The sequence below is a fragment of the Arachis ipaensis genome, chromosome B8 (assembly GCF_059453495.1).
Source record: "Arachis ipaensis isolate K30076 ecotype BB chromosome B8, ASM5945349v1, whole genome shotgun sequence".
In the NCBI taxonomy this organism is placed as follows: domain Eukaryota; kingdom Viridiplantae; phylum Streptophyta; class Magnoliopsida; order Fabales; family Fabaceae; genus Arachis; species Arachis ipaensis.
The window spans coordinates 96210604-96224388 of NC_142443.1; the positions used below are offsets into that span (position 1 = coordinate 96210604).

The following is a 13785-nucleotide window of genomic DNA, read 5'->3' on the forward strand; positions in this document are numbered from 1 at the left end:
TGTGAACTTTTCTTTTTGACCAAGCACCGTACCTCCCTTTGTCTTTTTCCTCCATTTTTGTCTTTTCTTTTGTACCTGCACAAACAAACAAGTTTGCTATCATTTTTCGGTCCATGTGAATGATGAATAGTACTTGCACATGTAAATCAATGATTGACTTCATGAGCTTATAGCCGTGACTTTTGTATGTATGTACACTTATTATTGGACACCAAACTTAGTGTTTGGTAAAGTCTCCTGATGACATGAAATCCATATTGGTTGTCCTTAATGAATGTGCATAATTCTAATAAATCATAGTCACTTTGGCTCTTTGATTCTAAACAAATTTACTACCCTAAGTAATTGAAACCAAAAACATGCGAATGGTCTACTTGTCATGAATTTCGAAATCCAGAGGAACTTCTTGCTTTTCATGAACCGTGTTCACGGAGGAACACCAAACTTAATGTTTGGTTGTGCTCTTTGCATGAAAAATTGAATGCATTTTGAATAAAGTTTGGGGTGCCTTCAGGCACACCAAACTTAGAGACAAATTGTATTTTATATGCAATGTTTAGTGCACTCTTTCAGCAGTTGTCCTGAGGATTCAAGTTCATGCATAAGAAACCATGCTTTATTAGATGCAAAACAAAACAAAACAAAAAAGAGTAAGGATATTAAAAACATGGGTTGCCTCCCATGAAGCGCTTCTTTAACGTCACTAGCTTGACGGTTGTCCCTTGTTAGGGTGGATTGTAGTGCTTGACGTTTTCTCCTCTCACTATGCAAACGTCCCCACTTGATTCCTTCATGACCTCTAAATGTTCCATAGAAAGAACTTTCCTGATTGTGAATACTTGAGGGAGCTGGGAAGGAATGGTTTTGAGGTCAGGTGGGATTGGCAGATAATGACTTGATATCACTTTATCTCCCGGAGAGAAACCTTCAGTGGGAATTTTCTTGTTTCTCCACCCTCTTGGCAATTTCTTTACAATGCTTCCCTTTCTCTTGAAGCTTTCTTCATTGACCCTTATGCCGGGAGGATCCTTCTGATCTGTTTCTATTGATTCTTGTGGCTTTAACTCTTGCAATTCTTGTTTGCTTTCCAAGGACTGTTTCAGAGTTTCAGCTGCCGGATTGCTTTCCTCCAGATACAGATGGCTACTCTCATCCTTAGGCTTTTCATGTTCTGGTTCAGGCTCAGATGCAGGTTTGAAAACATTGAAAATGAGCTGTTCATCATGTATTCTCAAAATTAGCTCTCCTTGTTCTACATCTATGAGTGCTCTAGCAGTGGCTAGAAATGGCCTTCCCAGAATGATAGGGTGTAGGTAGCTTTCCTCCATGTCCAAAATGACAAAGTCTGTGGGGAAGTAATAATCTCCCACTTTCACCAGCACATTCTCAACTACCCCTTCAGCTTGCTTCTGAGTTTTGTCAGCCAGTTGTATGATTACATCAGTGGATCTCACCTCATTCAGTTGTAGCCTCTTCATAAGAGTTAGAGGCATCACATTTATGCTAGCTCCTAGATCACAGAATCCTCTGTCAATTTTTGTTTCTCCTATGATGCAAGGAATATGAAAGCTTCCTGGGTCTGTTTTCTTAGAGACTGTGTCCTTCTTGATGAGGGCACTGCATTCTTTGTTCATTGTTACCGTTTGTCCTCCCTTCAAAACTCTTTTCTTGCTCAACAATTCCTTTAAATACGTGATGTGTGTAGGCATTTGATGGAGAATCTCAAGAAAGGGAATATTGATATGGAGAGACTTAAATGTCTCTAAAAACCTTGAATAGGTTTTCCCTTTTTCACCTCCTCCTAACCTCTGAGGAAATGGTGCTTTTGGTTGGTATGTTTCCATCGTGCCTTTTTGCAGTTCCTTGGCTTGCTCAGTTTCACTTTCCTGCTTAGCTTCCTCCACACCTTCCTTCAAGATTTCTGGCTCCTGTTCTGAGGGCCTGATTCCTTCTTCTTCTGAGACTTCCTTCAATATGGTGATGGCCTTGCATTCTTCCCATCTCACTCTCTTTTGTTCCCCTTTAGGATTCTTTTCTGTGTCACTAGGGAACACTGCAGTTGATTTGGGGGCCTGTTGAGATAGCTCTCCTACTTGAGACTCCATCCTCTTGAGTTTTTCACCATGGTTTCTTAAGGTAGCTCTCACATCATCCCTGAAGCTTTTCAATTCGGTTATGTCTTGACTCATGGTTGCCATCATTCCTTCTATCCGGTTTAATTGATCTTGAAATTGTTGGTTCGGATTAGGTTGGGTAGGTTGATTATTTTGGCCATGATATGATGGTTGGGAGTAAGTGTTTTGTGTGGCTTGGTATGATCTTTGGTTGGAGTTTTGGTATGTGGAATTGTTATGTTGGTTGTGGTTGTAAGGTTTGTGGTTTTGTGGTTGGGTTTGTTGGTTCCCCCACCCAAAGTTTGGGTGATTTTTCCATCCTGGGTTGTAAGTGTTGGAATGTGGATCATATGATTGCCTTTGTTGGTTTCCCACATAGTTGGCCTCTTCCCAATCACCTCCTTCAATGCTTACTTCCTCTTGATCTTGTGTGTGTATTGCAGCCACTTGCTTTGTTTCTAATTGCCTGGTAAGCTCTGCTAGTTGCTTGGCAAACACCTTGTTTTGGGCTAGAATTGTATCAACATGGTTCAGCTCCATGACTCCCTTAGTGTTGTGCCTCTCTGATGCATAGTAGTACTCATTCTCAGCCACTGTCTCAATCACTTCAATGGCTTCTTCCACAGTCTTTTTCCTGTTCAATGAACCTCCTGATGAATGGTCTACAGCCTTCCTTGATTCATAAGAGAGTCCATCATAGAAAATATGCAATTGCACCCAATCATGGAACATGTCTGGTGGGCATTTCCTTGTCAAATCCTTGAATCTCTCCCATGCCTCGTAGAGAGTTTCACCATCTTGTTGTCTAAAAGTCTGAACCTCAGATCGAAGCCTATTGACCTTTTGTGGGGGGTAGAAACGTGCCAAAAACTTGCTTTCCACCTCATCCCATGTTGTTAGACTCCCCCTTGGGAATGATTCCAGCCACTTAGCTGCTTTGTCCCTAAGTGAAAATGGGAACAAAAGCAGTTTATAGGCATCTTCCTGGACTCCATTGGACTTCACAGTGTCACAAATTCTCAGAAATTTTGTGAGATGTTGGTTGGGATCTTCATTAGCACTCCCACCAAATGAACAATGATTCTCCACAAGTGATATTAGCTGTGGTTTGAGTTCAAAATTGTTGGCCTGAATGGGTGGTTTCTGAATGCTGCTACCACAATTCCCAGAGGTTGGGTTTATGTATGAACTAAGAACCCTCCTCTCAGGAATGGCATTGTTTCCATCAGCTCTCTCATGGTTGTGAACTTCTCTATCCATATTGAGATCTAAAGCTCCTCAAAATTGTCCTCAGATTCTCCTTCAGATTCCTCTTCTCCCAGTACTCTCTTCCCTCTTGCTTCCCTTCTCAGTCTATGAAGGGTCCTCTCTGGTTCGGTATATGGAGGAGTTGATGTCTCTCCTCTCCTACTTGTCATACAAGAACACAGCACAGGCAACAAACAAGTGAAATACTCTTGGTTAATGGAAGAGTATGGTTAGAGCAATTGAGGAATTAATTCAAACAGTTAGTGAGTCAGTGAGTTAGTTGCTTGAATTTAAAGGCATAAAGAAAGAAAGCATGTAACAGAGTGCAGAAATTGAAATTCAACAAGTAACATGTACTGAATTAATCAAAACAAAAAAAAAATGCTCAATCTAGTTAACTTCCAATTTGAGAATTGTCAATCGAAAACCAATCCCCGGCAACGGCGCCATAAACTTGATGCGCATAAACTAGTTATGCTACGATTTAGGAAATTGCACGATCGGCAAAATTCCTTCCGGCAAGTGCACCGGTTATCGTCAAGTAAAAACTCACAATAGAGTGAGGTCGAATCCCACAAGGATTGGTTGAGTGAGCAATTCGGATTAGAAGTGTGTTCTAGTTGAGCGGAATCAAGATTTAGATGAGAATTGCGGAATGTAAAATTGGCGGGAAAAGTAAATGACAAGAAATTGAAATGGTGGAATCTTAAATTGCATGAATTAAAGAGCAGAAGCTAAATTGCTGAAATTAAAAGGGAATGGGGGTGATTGCATGAATTGAGTTGCAGAATGTAAAGAGAAAGTGGAAATCAGAAATGAGGAATTCATTGGGTGTTAGGAGATATTGAGATCTCCGAATCAAAACATGTTTATCTCTTCCTCAACCAATGCGTTCATTGAATTTTGCTTGGCAATCTTATATGATTGGATCCCAATCCCTTGGCTCACCAATTCTCTCTAAAAACAAACAAATTCCCAATCCCTTGGTTTAAATGTTCATAAGAAGAGATGATGCTCGATCACTGATTATACCACACAGTTTCATGAACCACAATTTGGTAGGATTACATGTCACAATATCCATCCAAACCCCAATCCAATTCACTGTGAGAAAGCTTCTCTAGCATGAATCCTCCATTCCTTTCCCAAGGTTCCGAAGGATTCCAATTATGGGTAGTTTCTTTCCCAAGACAACTACCCAATGGAATTAGATCGAGAAGCTTTCTAACAAAATTCAAGAGAAAAGATTGAAGAAGAAGATAAACTATTATTGATTCATTGAATTACAATAGAGCTCCCTAACCAAATGAAAGGGGTTTAGTGAGTCATAGCTCTGAATTCAACTACAAAGATATAAAAACTAGCTAAATGAAAAGGTAAAAGTTCCAGTGCCCTCTCTAACTTAAATTCTATCCTATTTATACACTTTCTATATTGAGCTTCTGTTGTGTTTCTTGGGCTTTGAGGCTTCTCCCTGCTTTCCTTTTGCCTTGGGTTTATGATCCATAATCTTGATGAGGCTGTTGATCCAAATTCTGTAACATTCATTGAGCCAACTTAGTGATAATCAAATAATGACACATGACTCAATAAATTGAAATTTCAGACTCATCAATCCTTCAGGCCCAATCCCATAAACCATGATATTCAATTGGGTTTCATACCAGAGTAAGTTTAAGTTAATGTTTGTGCTCAAATACTAACTTAAACCGCAATATTTTTGGCCCAGAAACCTTTTCCAAGAGTGGCGTTTAAGTTGCAGTTTAAGCTTAAACTGCAGCTTAAACGCCAGACACTTCCAGTGATGCCTTTTGTGGAAGCACGTTTAAGCTTCAGTTTAAGGTTAAACTGAAGCTTAAACGTGGAAATGGAAGAAGGCAGCCCTGGAGGGTAATATAGTCGAACACGTTTAAGCTTCAGTTTAAGGTTAAACTGAAGCTTAAACGTGGAAATAGAAAAGGCAGCCCTGGAGGTCGAACACGTTTAAGCTCCAGTTTAAGGTTAAACTGGAGCTTAAACGTGGAAATGGAAGAAGGCATCCTGGAGGTCGAACACGTTTAAGCTCCAGTTTAAGGTTAAACTGGAGCTTAAACGTGGAAGCTTAGAAGGTAGCCCTGGAGGTGTCGAACACGTTTAAGCTCCAGTTTAAGGTTAAACTGGAGCTTAAACGTGGAAATGGAGAAAGCAACCCTGGAGGAGAAACTTGGTCGAACACGTTTAAGCTCCAGTTTAAGGTCAAACTGGAGCTTAAACGTGGAAATGGCTCCCTGGTGCCTTTCCCCTTTCTGGCGTTTAACCTCCAGTTTAAGGTTAAACTGGAGGTTAAACGTGGAACTGCCCTCCTTGGTGTCCTTCTCACTTCTGGCGTTTAACCTCCAGTTTAAGGTTAAACTGGAGGTTAAACTTCAATTCCAGCATTTCTTAGCCTTCCTGATTCTGGAGTTTAAGCTCCAATTTAGGCTTAAACTGGAACTTAAACTCCACATGTGATATTCAAGCTTCCTTTATTGATTTTGTTGCTTCCTTGCTTAGCCTCTTCTTCCCTGAAATCATCCAAACAATTGCATCAAAGTCTTGCAAAATTTCATGAGAAATCTTCCATTCATAGCATTCAAGTAATATAACTAAAACTCATGGAATTTGCATTAAAATCATACTGTTTGGATGGTTCATTGCTTTGTTATTCATTTAACCATTCTTGGTTACTTTAAGCTCAAGAAAATGCATAAAACAACTAAAACTAACAGAAAAATGCTAGTGAAACTAGCCTAAGATGCCTTGGCATCAATGTTCGGCCATCCCCATCTCTCCATCATTCGAACTTGACTCTCCTCCTATTCCTCTCATTTCCTTTCTTTTGCTTGAGGACAAGCAAACCTCTAAGTTTGGTGTGTTTTTCCGTGACCACTGAGCTAAGACTCATTAAGATCATGGCTCCTAAGAAAAAATAAACCACTTCAAGAGGCAAAAAAGAGAATACTCCAAAGCCACTTTGGAATCAAGAGAGGTTCTTAACCAAAGAACATGCAGACCATTACCACAAAATAATGGGTCTGAGGTCAGTGATCCCGTAAGTTAAATTCGATCTGAAAGAAGACGAATATCCGGGGATCTAAGAGCAGATTTCGAACAGAGGCTGGGAAATTCTAGCTAATCCTGAGACAAAGGTGGGAAGAAACATGGTTCAGGAATTCTACTTAAATCTGTGGCTGACAGATAAGTAGAGAATGACTAAAACCGCTTTCCATACCTTTCGAACTATGGTCAGAGGGAGGATTATTTACTTCCACCTTGACAAAATAAGAGAGGTCTTCAAGCTACCTCAACTGCAAGATGATCCAGAATCCTTTAATAGGAGAATGGTGAGAGTAGATAAAGGATTGGACCAAGTTCTATAGGACATATGCCTCCCTGGAACTAAGTGGATAACCAACACAAAAGGTATCCCAAACCAACTCAAGAGAGGAGATCTCAAACCAGTTGCTAGGGGCTGGTTGGACTTCATTGGGCGTTCTATACTGCCCACTAACAACCGCTCTGAGGTCACTGTCAAAAGAGTAGTGATGATTCATTGCATTCTGCTGGGAATCGAAGTGGAGATTCATCATCTGATTTCTTGTGAGATTTACACAATTGCAAATAAGAACTCCACTGAAGCCAAATTGGCTTACCCAAGCTTAATCTCTCTGCTATGCAAAGATGCTGGGGTGAAGATGGGAGTAGATGAGTACATCTCAGTCGAGCACCCAATCACCAAGAAGTCAATGGAAGGACAACAAGTGTAAGACAACTCCATCAAAAGGAGGGCGTATGAGTTCCTCCTAGAAATTCCTCAGATTGACTACTGAACCCGCCTAGAAGCATCTGTCACCAAGCTGCAAGAAGCTATAGATCAACTTAAGGAAGAACAGCAAAATCAAAATAGCATGCTCTGCAAACTGCTTAAGGAGCAATGGTGCACGAAATTGTGATCTCAGGCAACGGCGACAAAAACTCTGTACGCACGTCTTAATAAATCGTTTTTCATTCACAACTTCGATACAACTAACCAGCAAGTGCACTGGGTCGTCCAAGTAATAAATCTTACGTGAGTAAGGGTCGATCCCACGGAGATTGTCGGCTTGAAGCAAGCTATGGTCACCTTGTAAATCTCAGCCAGGCAGATATCAAATGATTATAGTATTTTCGAAAATAAATAATAAATAGATAGAAAATAAAGATAGAAATACTTATGTATATCATTGGTGAGAATTTCAGATAAAGGTATAGAGATGCTTTCGTCCCTCTGAACTTCTGCTTTCCTGTTGTCTTCATCCAATCAGTCCTACTCCTTTCCATGGATGGCTTTATGTAAGAACATCACCATTGTCAATGGCTACTTTTCATCCTCTCTGTGAAAATGGTCCGATGCGCTGTCACTGCATGGCTAATCATCTGGAGGTTCTCGATCATACTGGAATAGGATTCACCCTCCTTTTGCGTCTGTCACTACGCCTAGCACTCGCGAGTTTGAAGTTCGTCACAGTCATTCAATCCCTGAATCCTACTTGGAATACCACAGACAAGGTTTAGACTTTCTGGATTCTCATGAATGCCGCCATCAATCTAGCTTATACCACGAAAATTCTGATTAAGAGATCCAAGAGATATTCATTCAATCTAAGGTGGAACGGAAGTGGTTGTCAGGCACGCGTTCGTGGGAGAATGATGATGATTGTCACGTTCATCACATTCATATTGAAGTACGAATGAATATCTTAGAAGCAGAATAAGTTGAATTGAATAGAAAAATAGTAGTACTTTGCATTAATTCATGAGGAACAGCAGAGCTCCACACCTTAATCTATGGAGTGTAGAAACTCTACCGTTTGAAAATACATAAGTGAAAGGTTCAGGCATGGCCGAGAGGCCAGCCCCCAAATGTGATCAATATGATCTAAAGATGAACTAAAAATCATAAGATGTCTAAAAGACTAGTAAAAAGTTCTATTTATACTAAACTAGTTACTAGGGTTTACAGAAATAAGTAATTGATGCATAAATCCACTTTCGGGGCCTACTTGGTGTGTGCTTGGGTTGAGCTTGAAGTTTACACGTGCAGAGGCTTCTTCTGGAGTTGAACGCCAAGTTGTAATGTGTTTTTGGCATTCAACTCTGGTTCGTGACGTGTTTCTGGCATTTAACTCCAGACTACAGCGTAGAACTGGCATTCAACGCCCTTTTGCGTCGTCTAAACTCGGCCAAAGTATAGAGTATTATATATTGCTGGAAAGCCCTGGATGTCTACTTTCCAACGCAATTGGAAGCGCGCCTTTTTGAGTTCTGTAGCTCTAGAAAATCCACTTTGAGTACAGGAAGGTCAGAATCCAACAGCATCAGCAGTCCTTCTTCAACCTCTGAATCTGATTTTTGCTCAAGTCCCTCAATTTCAGCCAGAAAATACCTGAAATCACAGAAAAACACACAAACTTATAGTAAAGTCCAGAAATGTGAATTTAACATAAAAACTAATGAAAACATCCCTAAAAGTAACTAGATCCTACTAAAAACAATGCCAAAAAGCGTATAAATTATCCGCTCATCACAACACCAAACTTAAATTGTTGCTTGTCCCCAAGCAACTGAAAATCAAATAGGATAAAAAGAAGAGAATATACTATAAATTCCAAAATATCAATGAAACATAGCTCCAATCAGATGAGTGGGACTTGTAGCTTTTTGCCTTTTGAATAGTTTTGGCATCTCACTTTATCCATTGAAGTTCAGAATGATTGGCATCTATAGGAACTCAGAGTTTAGATAGTGTTATCGATTCTCCTAGTTCAGTATATTGATTCTTGAACACAGCTACTTTATGAGTCTTGGCCGTGGCCCTAAGCACTTTGTTTTCCAGTATTACCACCGGATACATAAATGCCACAGACACATAACTGGGTGAACCTTTTCAGATTGTGACTCAGCTTTGCTAAAGTCCCCAATTAGAGGTGTCCAGGGTTCTTAAGCACACTCTTTTTTTGCTTTGGACCTTGACTTTAACCGCTCAGTCTCAAGTTTTTACTTGACACCTTCACGCCACAAGCACATGGTTAGGGACAGCTTGGTTTAGCTGCTTAGGCCAGGATTTTATTCCTTTAGGCCCTCCTATCTACTGATGCTCAAAGCCTTGGGATCCTTTTTATTTACCCTTGCCTTTTGGTTTTAAGGGTTATTGGCTTTTTGCTCTTGCCTTTTGGTTTTAAGAGCTTTTGGCTTTTTCTGCTTGCTTTTTCTTTTTCCATTTTTTGCCATTATTTTTTTTTCTATTTTTTTCTGCAAGCTTTTGTATTCACTGCTTTTTTTTGCTTCAAGAATCATTTTTATGATTTTTCAGATTATCAAATAACATGTCTCCTTGTCATCATTCTTTCAAGAGCCAACATATTTAACATTCATAAACAACAACTTCAAAAGACATATGCACTGTTCAAGCATTCATTCAGAAAATAAAAAGTATTGTCACTACATCAATATAATTAAACTAAGTTCAAGGATAAATTCGAAACTCATGTACTTCTTGTTCTTTTGAATTAAAACATTTTTCATTTAAGAGAGGTGATGGATTCATAGGACATTCATAACTTTAAGACAAAGTTACTAAATACTAATGATCATGTAATAAGACACAAACATGGATAAGCACTTAACATAAAGAAAATGAAAAATAGAGAATTTGAGAACAAGGAATGAGTCCACTTTAGTGATGGTGGCGTTTCCTTCTTGAGGAACCAATGATGTCCTTGAGCTCTTCTATGTCTCTTCCTTGTCTTTGTTGCTCTTCCCTCATTGCTTTTTGATCTTCTCTAATTTCATGAAGGATGATGGAGTGCTCTTGATGTTCCACCCTTAGTTGTCCCATGTTGAAACTTAATTCTCCTAGGGAGGTGTTGATTTGCTCCCAAAAATTCTGTGGAGGAAAGTGCATCCCTTGAGGTATCTCAGGGATTTCTTGATGGTGAGCTTCCTCATGTGTTTCTTGAGCTCCATGAATAGGCTCTCTTGTTTGTTCCATCCTTTTCTAAGTGATGGGCTTGTGAGATGAATCTTTCCATCTCCCATGGCTCAGAGGTGGAAGCAATTGCCTTCCCTTTTCTCTTTCTTGAGGTTTCTCTGGCCTTAGGTGCCATTAATGGTAATGGAAAAACAAAAAGCTTATACTTTTACCACACCAAACTTGGAATATTGCTCGCCCTCGAGAAAGAGAAGAAAGAATAGATGAAGAAGAAGAAGATATGGAGGAGATGGAGGGATGTGTGTATTCGGCCATATGGGTGGGATTGGGTGGGAAAGAGATTTTAAATTTTGAAGGTAGGTGGGGTGTATGAATGTGAGTGGTAAATGGAAAACAGAAGGGATGACCATGAATGGAGAGAGAGAGAGAGGGTGAGGTAGGTGGGGATCCTGTGGGGTCCACAGATCCTGAGGTGTTAAGAATTTGCATCCCTGTACCAATTAGGCATGTAAAACACCTTTGCATGCAATTCTGGCGTTTAAACGCCAAACTGATGCTTGTTCTGGGCGTTCAACACCCAAATGTAGCATGTTTCTGGCGTTGAACGCCAGCCAGATGCTTGTTTCTGGCATTCAACGCCAGATCCATGCTCTATTCTGGCATTGAACGCCAGCCAGATGCTCCTTACTGGCGTTTAAATGCCAGTAAGATCCTCCTCCAAGGTATGATTTTTCTTCTGCTGTTTTTGATTCCGTTTTCAATTTTTATATTTATTTTGTGACTCCACATGATCATGAACCTAATAAAACATAAAATAACAATAAAAATAAATTAAAATTAGATAAATAAAAATTGGGTTGCCTCCCAACAAGCGCTTCTTTAATGTCAATAGCTTGACAGTGGGCTCTCATGGAGCCTCACAGATGTTCAGAGCATTGTTGAGACTTCCCAACACCAAACTTAGAGTTTGGATATGGGAGTTCAACACCAAACTTAGAGTTTGGTTGTGGCCTCCCAACACCAAACTTAGAGTTTGACTGTGGGGGCTCTGGTTGACTCTGCAGTGGAAGAAGCTTACTATGCCTCTTTTCCATGTTTACAGAAGGATAACCTTGAGTTGTAAACACAAGGGAGTCCCCATTCAATTGAAGGACTAATTCACCTCTGTTAACATCTATCACAGCTCTTGCTGTGGCTAGGAAGGGTCTTCCAAGGATGATGGATTCGTCCTCATCCTTCCCAGTATCTAGGATTATGAAATCAGCAGGGATGTAAAGGCCTTCAACCTTTACTAACATGTCCTCTACTTGTCCATAAGCCTATTTTCTGGAATTGTCTGCCATCTCTAATGAGATTCTAGCAGCTTGCACCTCAAAGATTTCCAGTTTCTCCATTACAGAGAGTAGCATGAGGTTTATTCTTGACCCAAGGTCACATAGAGCCTTCTCAAAGGTCATGGTGCCTATGGTACAAGGTATTAGGAACTTTCCAGGATCCTGTTTCTTCTGAGGCAATCTCAGTTGATCCAATGCAATTAGTTCATTGGTGAACAGGGGAGGTTCATCTCCCCAAGTCTCATTACCAAATAAATTGGTATTCAGCTTCATGATTGCACCAAGGAACTTGGCAACTTGCTCTTCAGTAACATCCTCATTCTCTTCAGAAAAGGAATACTCATCAGAGCTCATGAATGGCATAAGGAGGTTCAATGGTCTCTAGATGAGTCTTAGATTCCTTTGGTTCCTCAAAGAGAAACTCCTTATTGATCACTGGACGTCCCAGGAGGTCTTCCTCCTTGGGATTCACATCCTCCCCTTCCTCCTTGGATTCGGCCATGATGGTCAATTCAATGGCCTTGCACTCTCCTTTTGGATTCTCTTCTGTATTACTTGAGAGAGTACTAGGAGGGGTTTCAGTGATTCTTTTACTCAGCTGGCCCACTTGTGCTTCCAAATTTCTAATGGAGGACCTTGTTTCATTCATGAAACTCACAGTGGCCTTAGATAGATCAGAGACTAAGTTTGCTAAATTAGAGGAATTTTGTTCAGAGTTCTCTGTCTGTTGCTGAGTGGATGATGGAAAAGGCTTGCTATTGCTAAACCTGTTTCTTCCACCATTATTAAAGCCTTGTTGAATCTTTTGTTGATCCTTCCATGAGAGATTTGGGTGATTTCTCCATGAGGGGTTATAGGTGTTTCCATAAGGTTCACCCATGTAATTCACCTATGCTATTGCAGGGTTTTCAAGATCATAAGCTTCTTCTTCAGAAGATGCCTCTTGAGTGCTTTTGGATGCAGCTTGCATTCTATTCAGACTCTGAGAAATCATATTGACTTGCTGAGTCAATATTTTGTTCTGAGTCAATATGGCATTCAGAGTATCAATTTCAAGAACTCCCTTCTTCTGAGGCGTCCCATTACTCACAGAATTCCTCTCAGAAGTGTACATGAACTGGTTATTAACAACCATGTCAATGAGTTCTTGAGCTTCTGCAGGCATTTTCTTTAGGTGAATGGATCCACCTACAGAAGTATCCAATGACATTTTAGCCAATTCAGACAGACCATCATAGAATATATCCAGGATGGTCCATTCCGAAAGCATGTCAGAAGGACACTTTTTGGTCAGTTCCTTGTATCTCTCCCAAGCTTCATAGAGGGATACACCTTCTTTATATCTAAAGGTTTGAACATCCACTCTAAGCTTACTCAGCTTTTGAGGAGGAAAGAACTTGGCTAAGAAAGCCTTGACTAGCTTATCCCAAGAGTTCAGGCTATCTTTAGGTTGAGAATCCAACCATATTCTAGCTCTGTCTCTCACAGCAAAAGGGAAAAGCATGAGCCTGTAGACTTCAGGATCTACTCCATTAGTCTTAACAGTATCACATATCTGCAAGAATTCAGTTAAGAACTGAAAAGGATCTTCAGATGGAAGTCCATGAAACTTGCAGTTTTGTTGCATCAGAGAAACTAATTGAGGTTTTAGCTCAAAATTGTTTGCTCCAATGGTAGGGATGGAGATGCTTCTTCCATGTAAATTGGAATTAGGTGCAGTAAAGTCACCAAGCATCCTCCTTGCATTATTATTATTTTCGGCTGCCATATCCTCTTTTTGTTCAAAAATTTCTGTAAGGTTATCTCTGGATTGTTGTATTTTAGCTTCTCTTAGTTTCCTCTTCAGAGTCCTTTCAGGTTCAGGGTCTGCTTCAACAAGAATATTTTTGTCCTTGCTCCTGCTCATATGAAAAAGAGGGAACAGAAAAATAATAATAGGGATCTTTTTTACCACAGTATAGAGGTTCCCTTGTTGTTAGTAGAAGAAGAAGGGGAATAAGAGTGAAGAAAAATGGATAGTCCAAACACAAGGGTGAGGATAGGAGCAGTAATTTGAGATGAAGAGAAGTGTTAGTAAATAAATAAATAAATAGAAGAAGAT

General features: G+C 40.1%; 2 non-coding genes across 2 annotated transcripts; both read left to right on the plus strand.

Moving 5' to 3' along the window:
- The first annotated feature begins 2844 nt into the window (after nucleotides 1–2844).
- LOC148548918 (small nucleolar RNA R71) lies at nucleotides 2845–2948 on the plus strand. Its single transcript, XR_015898446.1, has one exon. It is a non-coding gene; the product is annotated as a small nucleolar RNA R71 (small nucleolar RNA).
- Nucleotides 2949–12948: 10000 nt separating this feature from the next.
- Nucleotides 12949–13056, plus strand: LOC148548919 (small nucleolar RNA R71). Its single transcript, XR_015897805.1, has one exon. It is a non-coding gene; the product is annotated as a small nucleolar RNA R71 (small nucleolar RNA).
- Nucleotides 13057–13785: the final 729 nt, after the last annotated feature.